At 38.3% G+C, this 8,243-nt stretch overlaps 2 non-coding genes across 2 annotated transcripts; both read left to right on the top strand.

The window, feature by feature from the left end:
• The first annotated feature begins 7,052 nt into the window (after positions 1-7,052).
• Positions 7,053-7,125, top strand: TRNAR-UCU (transfer RNA arginine (anticodon UCU)). The gene has a single exon. It is a non-coding gene; the product is annotated as a tRNA-Arg (tRNA).
• Positions 7,126-7,464: 339 nt separating this feature from the next.
• TRNAR-UCU (transfer RNA arginine (anticodon UCU)) lies at positions 7,465-7,537 on the top strand. Its single transcript has one exon. It is a non-coding gene; the product is annotated as a tRNA-Arg (tRNA).
• The last annotated feature ends 706 nt before the right edge of the window (positions 7,538-8,243 follow it).

Raw genomic sequence — 8,243 nt, 5'->3', positions numbered from 1 at the left:
TCGCGCCAAAGGATTCCGTGTTTACTGCTGTCAAGGCTTATCGTTTTCCTATTTTGGAACAATCATAAAGTCAGAACATACCTCAAAATTCGGTTAATGGCATGTCTGAGAATTTCACCCTGCAGGGAATACTCTATACACACATTGAACATTAATGAAATATGCATTTTTCGATTGCGTATGCGTGACTTCCTTTACGCTGATAATGACCACCATCCATAGTCTCTCGAATTCGATCGAGAACCTTAAACTCGACATCTCCACAATAAATCGTTTGTTAGAGCAGTGTTACGCGGTGAAGTTTTGCGTCAAAGATGGTAAAACTGCGAGTGAGACCCATGACATGATCTGAATGGCACACCCCCGCCGCCTCATCTCACTCGATAAAAGCCCGCATGAGCAAGTCTAAAGTGAAATTGATGTTGATAATCTTTTTTGACTGCAAAGGAGTGGTTCACAGAGAGTTTGTACCGCTTTATCAGACTGTAAATGCTGCATTCTATGTGAAAGTACTTGAAAGACTCAGAAAACGAATCGCCCGTGTCCGTCCACCAATCGCTGGATCACGGAAGCTTCATCATGACAATGCGCCAAGCTACATCGCCTTTGCTGTCATGGACTTCCTGACCTAACATGGCATTACACTGCTTCCCCAGCCACCCTGCAGCCCAAATGTCGATCCTGCAGACTTCTTTCTCTTGTCCTGACTGAAACGGATCAGTTTGTTGTTTTCAACTAAACTTCTCTGCGACGCCAAAGTATTGCTCGTGTGCAAATAGATATTGTCCTATTGATTTTACAAAATAGTAACGTAAACAATGGTCTGTGCGAGATTTGCTGGTATTTAAGAAATAACGCTTTAACGTAATAAATATCGTTTACTGATGAAGTTAATCTTTGTCGATGTCTGTTGTAGTCCCTGTATCAGACATTTTCCATTCAGTTCACTGTGACGTCATGGTCTGATATTATCATGCTCAACAAACTCAACAAGCATTATACGAAGCACAGGTACAGCAGAGCTTTCAAAGTTGTTTACGCAATATTGCAAACCATCGAACACTTTTACACCGTAGTCGTCGTGTTTTAGATACATTTCTCGTAGATTCGAGGTAACTCGTACACTACCAACCTTTCTTAACTCTATAATAACTCTTAACTCTATAATATGTAGAACAGTTTGGCTATTTAAAATACTCTTTAACCGCTTGCGTACCAGTGAAATCTATGTGGATGTCATAAAATACTCCGTTGCAAAATACCAGTGAAATCCATGGGGATGTCATAAAATACTCCGTTGCAAAATACCAATGAAATCCATGGGGATGTCATAAAATACTCCGTTGCAAAATACCAGTGACATCCATGGGGATGTCATAAAATACTCCGTTGTAAAATACCAGTAACATCCATGGGGATGTCATAAAATACTCCGTTGCAAAATACCAGTAACATCCATGGGGATGTCATAAAATACTCCTTTGTAAAATACCAGTAACATCCATGGGGATGTCATAAAATACTCCGTTGTAAAATACCAGTAACATCCATGGGGATGTCATAAAATAATCCGTTGCAAAATACCAGTAACATCCATGGGGGTGTCATAAAATACTCCGTTGTAAAATACCAGTAACATCCATGGGGGTGTCATAAAATACTCCGTTGTAAAATACCAGTAACATCCATGGGGATGTCATAAAATACTCCGTTGTAAAATACCAGTAACATCCATGGGGGTGTCATAAAATACTCCGTTGCAAAATACCAGTAACATCCATGGGGATGTCATAAAATATTCCGTTGTAAAATACCAGTAACATCCATGGGGATGTCATAAAATACTCCGTTGCAAAATACCAATGAAATCCATGGGGATGTCATAAAATACTCCGTTGCAAAATACCAATGAAATCCACGGGGATGTCATAAAATACTCCGTTGCAAAATACCAATGACATCTATGGGGATGTCATAAAATACTCCGTTGTAAAATACCAGTAACATCCATGGGGATGTCATAAAATACTCCTTTGTAAAATACCAGTAACATCCATGGGGATGTCATAAAATACTCCGTTGTAAAATACCAGTAACATCCATGGGGATGTCATAAAATACTCCGTTGCAAAATACCAGTAACATCCATGGGGGTGTCATAAAATACTCCGTTGTAAAATACCAGTAACATCCATAGGGGTGTCATAAAATACTCCGTTGCAAAATACCAGTAACATCCATGGGGATGTCATAAAATACTCCGTTGTAAAATACCAGTAACATCCATGGGGATGTCATAAAATACTCCGTTGCAAAATGCCAGTAACATCCATGGGATGTCATAAAATACTCCGTTGTAAAATACCAGTGACATCCATGGGGATGTCATAAAATACTCCGTTGTAAAATACCAGTAACATCCATGAGGATGTCATAAAATACTCCGTTGCAAAATACCAGTAACATCCATGAGGATGTCATAAAATACTCCGTTGCAAAATACCAGTAACATCCATGGGGATGTCATAAAATACTCCGTTGCAAAATACCAGTAACATCCATGGGGATGTCATAAAATACTCCGTTGTAAAATACCAGTGACATCCATGGGGATGTCATAAAATACTCCGTTGTAAAATACCAGTGACATCCATGGGGAAGTCATAAAATACTCCGTTGCAAAATACCAGTAACATCCATGGGGATGTCATAAAATACTCCGTTGCAAAATACCAATGAAATCCACGGGGATGTCATAAAATACTCCGTTGCAAAATACCAATGACATCTATGGGGATGTCATAAAATACTCCGTTGCAAAATACCAATGACATCCATGGGGATGTCATAAAATACTCCGTTGTAAAATACCAGTAACATCCATGGGGATGTCATAAAATACTCCGTTCTAAAATACCAGTAACATCCATGGGGATGTCATAAAATATTCCGTTGTAAAATACCAGTAACATCCATGGGGATGTCATAAAATACTCCGTTGCAAAATACCAGTAACATCCATGGGGATGTCATAAAATATTCCGTTGTAAAATACCAGTAACATCCATGGGGATGTCATAAAATACTCCGTTGCAAAATACCAATGAAATCCATGGGGATGTCATAAAATACTCCGTTGCAAAATACCAATGAAATCCACGGGGATGTCATAAAATACTCCGTTGCAAAATACCAATGACATCTATGGGGATGTCATAAAATACTCCGTTTTAAAATACCAGTGACATCCATGGGGATGTCATAAAATACTCCTTTGTAAAATACCAGTAACATCCATGGGGATGTCATAAAATACTCCGTTGCAAAATACCAGTAACATCCATGGGGATGTCATAAAATACTCCGTTGCAAAATACCAGTAACATCCATGGGGGTGTCATAAAATACTCCGTTGTAAAATACCAGTAACATCCATGGGGGTGTCATAAAATACTCCGTTGCAAAATACCAGTAACATCCATGGGGATGTCATAAAATACTCCGTTGTAAAATACCAGTAACATCCATGGGGATGTCATAAAATACTCCGTTGCAAAATGCCAGTAACATCCATGGGATATCATAAAATACTCCGTTGTAAAATACCAGTGACATCCATGGGGATGTCATAAAATACTCCGTTGTAAAATACCAGTAACATCCATGAGGATGTCATAAAATACTCCGTTGCAAAATACCAGTAACATCCATGGGGATGTCATAAAATACTCCGTTGCAAAATACCAATGACATCTATGGGGATGTCATAAAATACTCCGTTGCAAAATACCAGTAACATCCATGGGGATGTCATAAAATACTCCGTTGTAAAATACCAGTGACATCCATGGGGATGTCATAAAATACTACGTTGCAAAATAGCAGTAACATCCATGGGGATGTCATAAAATACTCCGTTGTAAAATACCAGTGACATCCATGGGGATGTCATAAAATACTCCGTTGCAAAATACCAGTAACATCCATGGGGATGTCATAAAATACTCCGTTGCAAAATAGCAGTAACATCCATGGGGATGTCATAAAATACTCCGTTGCAAAATACCAGTGACATCCATTGGGATGTCATAAAATACTCCGTTGCAAAATACCAGTAACATCCATGGGGATGTCATAAAATACTCCGTTGCAAAATAGCAGTAACATCCATGGGGATGTCATAAAATACTCCGTTGTAAAATACCAGTGACATCCATGGGGGTGTTATGAAAACATGTTCCTTAGTAAGGGTCGTATTAATTATACAGATCATGAAATTACAGTATTTAGTAGAAGGAAGCCAAGAGTTAGTTCTACTATTTCTCCTTATTTGACAGCATCTACTGACAAAAAAAAAAAAGAAAGAAAAAGAAAAAAGAAAGAAAAAAGTTTTGTCTCAGTAGATGGCAAGCCTAAGGGAGCGTTCAATACAGATTTGTCTGTTTTGGCGATAAACAATTAGGAACTTCGAGATCGGAAATATATATTTAAAAAAGTCTTTGATCTCTGGTCAGTGTTGCCAACCTGAAACAGCATAAAAATCCCTTCAGAACATCAAAATTTCCCTTTTACAATGCAAATAACTGTTTTTTATTAGTAAAGTGAATGCCCTTCTCACACGTGCACAATAACTATGGCCTATATAACGGTCTAGATCAGTGTTTCTCAAAGTGTGGATGGCGACCCATTGGTGGGTCGTGGACCGGTTTTTTAGTGGGTCGCAAGAAGTTTTTCCTTTTAATTATGAAAAATTTATTTGATGCAGATGTTGTAAAGTAAGTAGTATTCAGGAAATGAAAATTGGAAGTGTTTTTTAATGAGGTGAAGAGTAAGTTGTTACTCAGAACCTTACCCTGTTCTACAGTCAATAGAGATGCTGGGTTTGGATGGAAAGAGAATGGGTGAGTCAAAATCTGTTATCGGGTAGGACATTGCGTTGGGAATAGTGTTAGCTCTGTGTTACCTTTATATGCAAAAATTAGAAATATGATTTACAAAATTTAATTGGGTTTGAAATATACCACCATTGCGTAGAACGACAATGTGTATTTGAATAAAAATAGGTGGACCACAAACTACTTTTTAATATTTAGTGTGGGTCGCGGTAACAACAAGTTTGGGAACCACTGTTCTAGACGGTCTTTTAACGGTAAATGAAAACCTAGTATTACAGCACACATATAAGAAAATGATACCTGGAACGCAAGAGGTTAACATTGGGGATTGCTGAACAAGTATGAATTATTATAATATGAAGTTGGTGATTATAACAATGAATATAGTTGACTGGTTTTTGAAATTCGCCTTATAATAGTTTCTAACACCTCCTTTACATCCTCCACACTGAAAAATTATTTCTTCTTTTCGATTTCTTGCTTTAGAAAGAGCTTCAAATATTTTTTCTAGTATTCCTTCCAAGGATGTTATAAAATAGAGGATCTGCCCATAGAACAAAATCGTGAAGCCATACGTCACAGCTTCGCCACACCCACTCTGCCCACGCCGCGCCAATAAGATCACAATGTTTCGAGCCAACGAACATGACGGAAATGAAAGTGGCAAATCAGACGTGCCGGCTAAGACGATGCTCAGTTGTTTTTTGGCTTCACTGAGTTCATATGATGAAGATACGTATGGGCAGATCCTCTATTTTATAACATCCTTGATTCTTTCAGATGATAAATCCGATAATTAAAAAAAGACCCCAAACAAACGTTCAAGCACCTTTCCTTCTATAAATCTCAAAACCACAGAAAAATTTTGACAACAACCAGAGGATTCTCGTGCTTCATTCGCTTCCAAGCAAAAATACGTGATTCACTTGCATCATATTCTGTTCTTAATTTGTCCAGTACAATCATTGTCAATACATCTATTATTTTGTTCTGAAATTCAGGTGACGTATTTTAAGTGATAAGTAACATACTTGTGTGGGCGGCACAACCAATTCTGAACGGTGGACACTATATTAAGATGGGCAATTGTTTTTCCTCTGTTGAACTTGCAAGAGAGCACAATCTTATCGTTTTTGCATACACTCGCATAAGAACTATGAATTAAACACTAGAGTTAACAGATGACTCAGTGACGTAGCACACTTTTGCGCTCGCCCCCGCAAAGTATAGAGAAGGGACCCTAGTTGTAAAGCCGATAGAAGTAAGGTTGAAGTTCTACTTCTTTAAATCTTTAGCCCCCCCCCGCATTGCGGGGTTTGCGGGGGAAGCTGCTACGCCACTGAGAGGACTAAAAATAGGAGGTGAGTGCAACGCCCACCTGTGACAGACGATTTAGCTTTCGCGTCCGCGGCTAAACACAGACTAGTGTAAATATCAGTGAACGTTGAGATTAAATTAAAAGCCCGCCTTACTTAGGATTTGGTCCTTTTGTGCCCCTCCATTCTCCCTGTTACTTCAACTTGTTCCCGAAATGATAAAAACTACCACCGATCGATGAACGGTATCTCTGAATTAATAAACCTGATAAGTAAGACATATCGAGCATTTTATGCTGATCTTGCACTTGAGATGCACGACTAAATTTTGGAGGGCATGCCACCAGTGTGCTCTTTCCTCTTCCGTAGCTACGGGTCTGCCCCAGACGTGTTGTATTGTAATGTAGTTTTAAATAATATATTTGTTTTTGGTATACAAAAAGTAGTTCCCCCCCAAAAAAATGTCTCTGCCCCTCCCTCAGAGCAACTAAAGCTGTCGTCGTCACTTAATCCATATCTTTAACGAAAATATACTGTTCAATATATAAATGGCCCCCGTATTCAAACCCTTTGCGCCACTGAAATGCCTAAACTTTTTTTCCGCAATAAAATAATATAAGCGAGCGTCAATCATTAAAACTTAACGAGAAACAGATGCCGAAGGAAAGCGAAGCCAATCGATGAATAAGGGGTGAACATAATGTGAAGGTCTTGGAAGGGGAAGGAATGCAATATAAACTGTATTTCGTAAACCTGTTCCCGGAGGCTTTTGACCTTTTGCCTCGGTCACCCCTCCCCTCCCGACGTTGATATAATAAAGCGAGAAACTTCTTGATGAGCTGTCCCTTTGGCGCAGAGGATAGCGCGTTGGACTTCTAATCCAAAGGTCGTGGGTTCGATCCCCACAAGGGATGAATTGCGTTTTTTCGTATTTATAAAGTTGTGATTTCAAGTTCGAAAACAAAATTCATAATTATTATATACGGCTGTTTCAATCTTTTTTTTTCAAACGTAGCAAACTGCTATCATACTTGACCGTCGTCTTCATTTGTATTTTCGCAACTAATAAATAAAATAAGAACTTCTCTTCCATCTTGCGAGATGAAATAATAGTAATAGCAGCAAAGGTAGATATATTTGATACCTTTTTTTTCTGAATTTCTATAGAAATATTTTAGTTTTCTTTGTTTCCCATACTCAGAGCCACTATTAATGCTGGAACTGTAGTCCTCAATTTATTTATTCAGTCATCTGTCCCTTTGGCGCAGAGGATAGCGCGTTGGACTTCTAATCCAAAGGTCGTGGGTTCGATCCCCACAAGGGATGGAAGTACCCGTACATCATTTTTGTAAACGAATCAACAACTCTTATGCTCAACAATATCGTTTTTGACAAAAATAAAAGGTGTGTTATAGCTGATGTATAGACTTACATTCTTGGAATTTCAATAAGAATGCCAGATTCTGTTAGGTTTAATCTTTTCCTTATACAGTGTGTGTCACAATATTTTACGAACAGATTCCTCACAGAAAAAGTAAGAAAAAGAGTTCATGTAGACCTGTGCTCAAAAGTGGATAGTTTCGGAGTTAAAGGGTGCCGAAAACTTGAAATAAGTTAATTTTAGAAGTTCATAGCTTCACTACTGTGCGACCTATCCTAATCGGATCAAGACATTACTGAGGAATTGGTATGTGAACTATCCAAATATCCATGTTTAAGAATGCTCCAGTATTTGCACACCAATTTTTAAAGAAGTAGGTGCAGAGTGATCAAGTACCTCTGGTACGAACTATCCATGGTTCGGTCCCAGGTGACATGATTTTCCGGTGGGCAGCACTACACCCATGTATTCTTCCCTGTGATCCACAATATGAAAAATATATTCAATTCATTTTTCGGACTTATCAATAAAGACAAACAGACAGAATAAAATCCTTATTATTCCACTTAAAAAAAAAAGAAAAAGAAAAGTTGAGTTCTATTAGTAGAGCCCGAAATTAATGACAAAATAAAATGAAGTACAAAATTGCGA

Source organism: Thermobia domestica, chromosome 2 (assembly GCF_964235325.1).
Source record: "Thermobia domestica chromosome 2, izTheDome1.hap1.1, whole genome shotgun sequence".
NCBI lineage: Eukaryota > Metazoa > Arthropoda > Insecta > Zygentoma > Lepismatidae > Thermobia > Thermobia domestica.
This window is presented reverse-complemented; position numbering and strand designations above follow the sequence as displayed.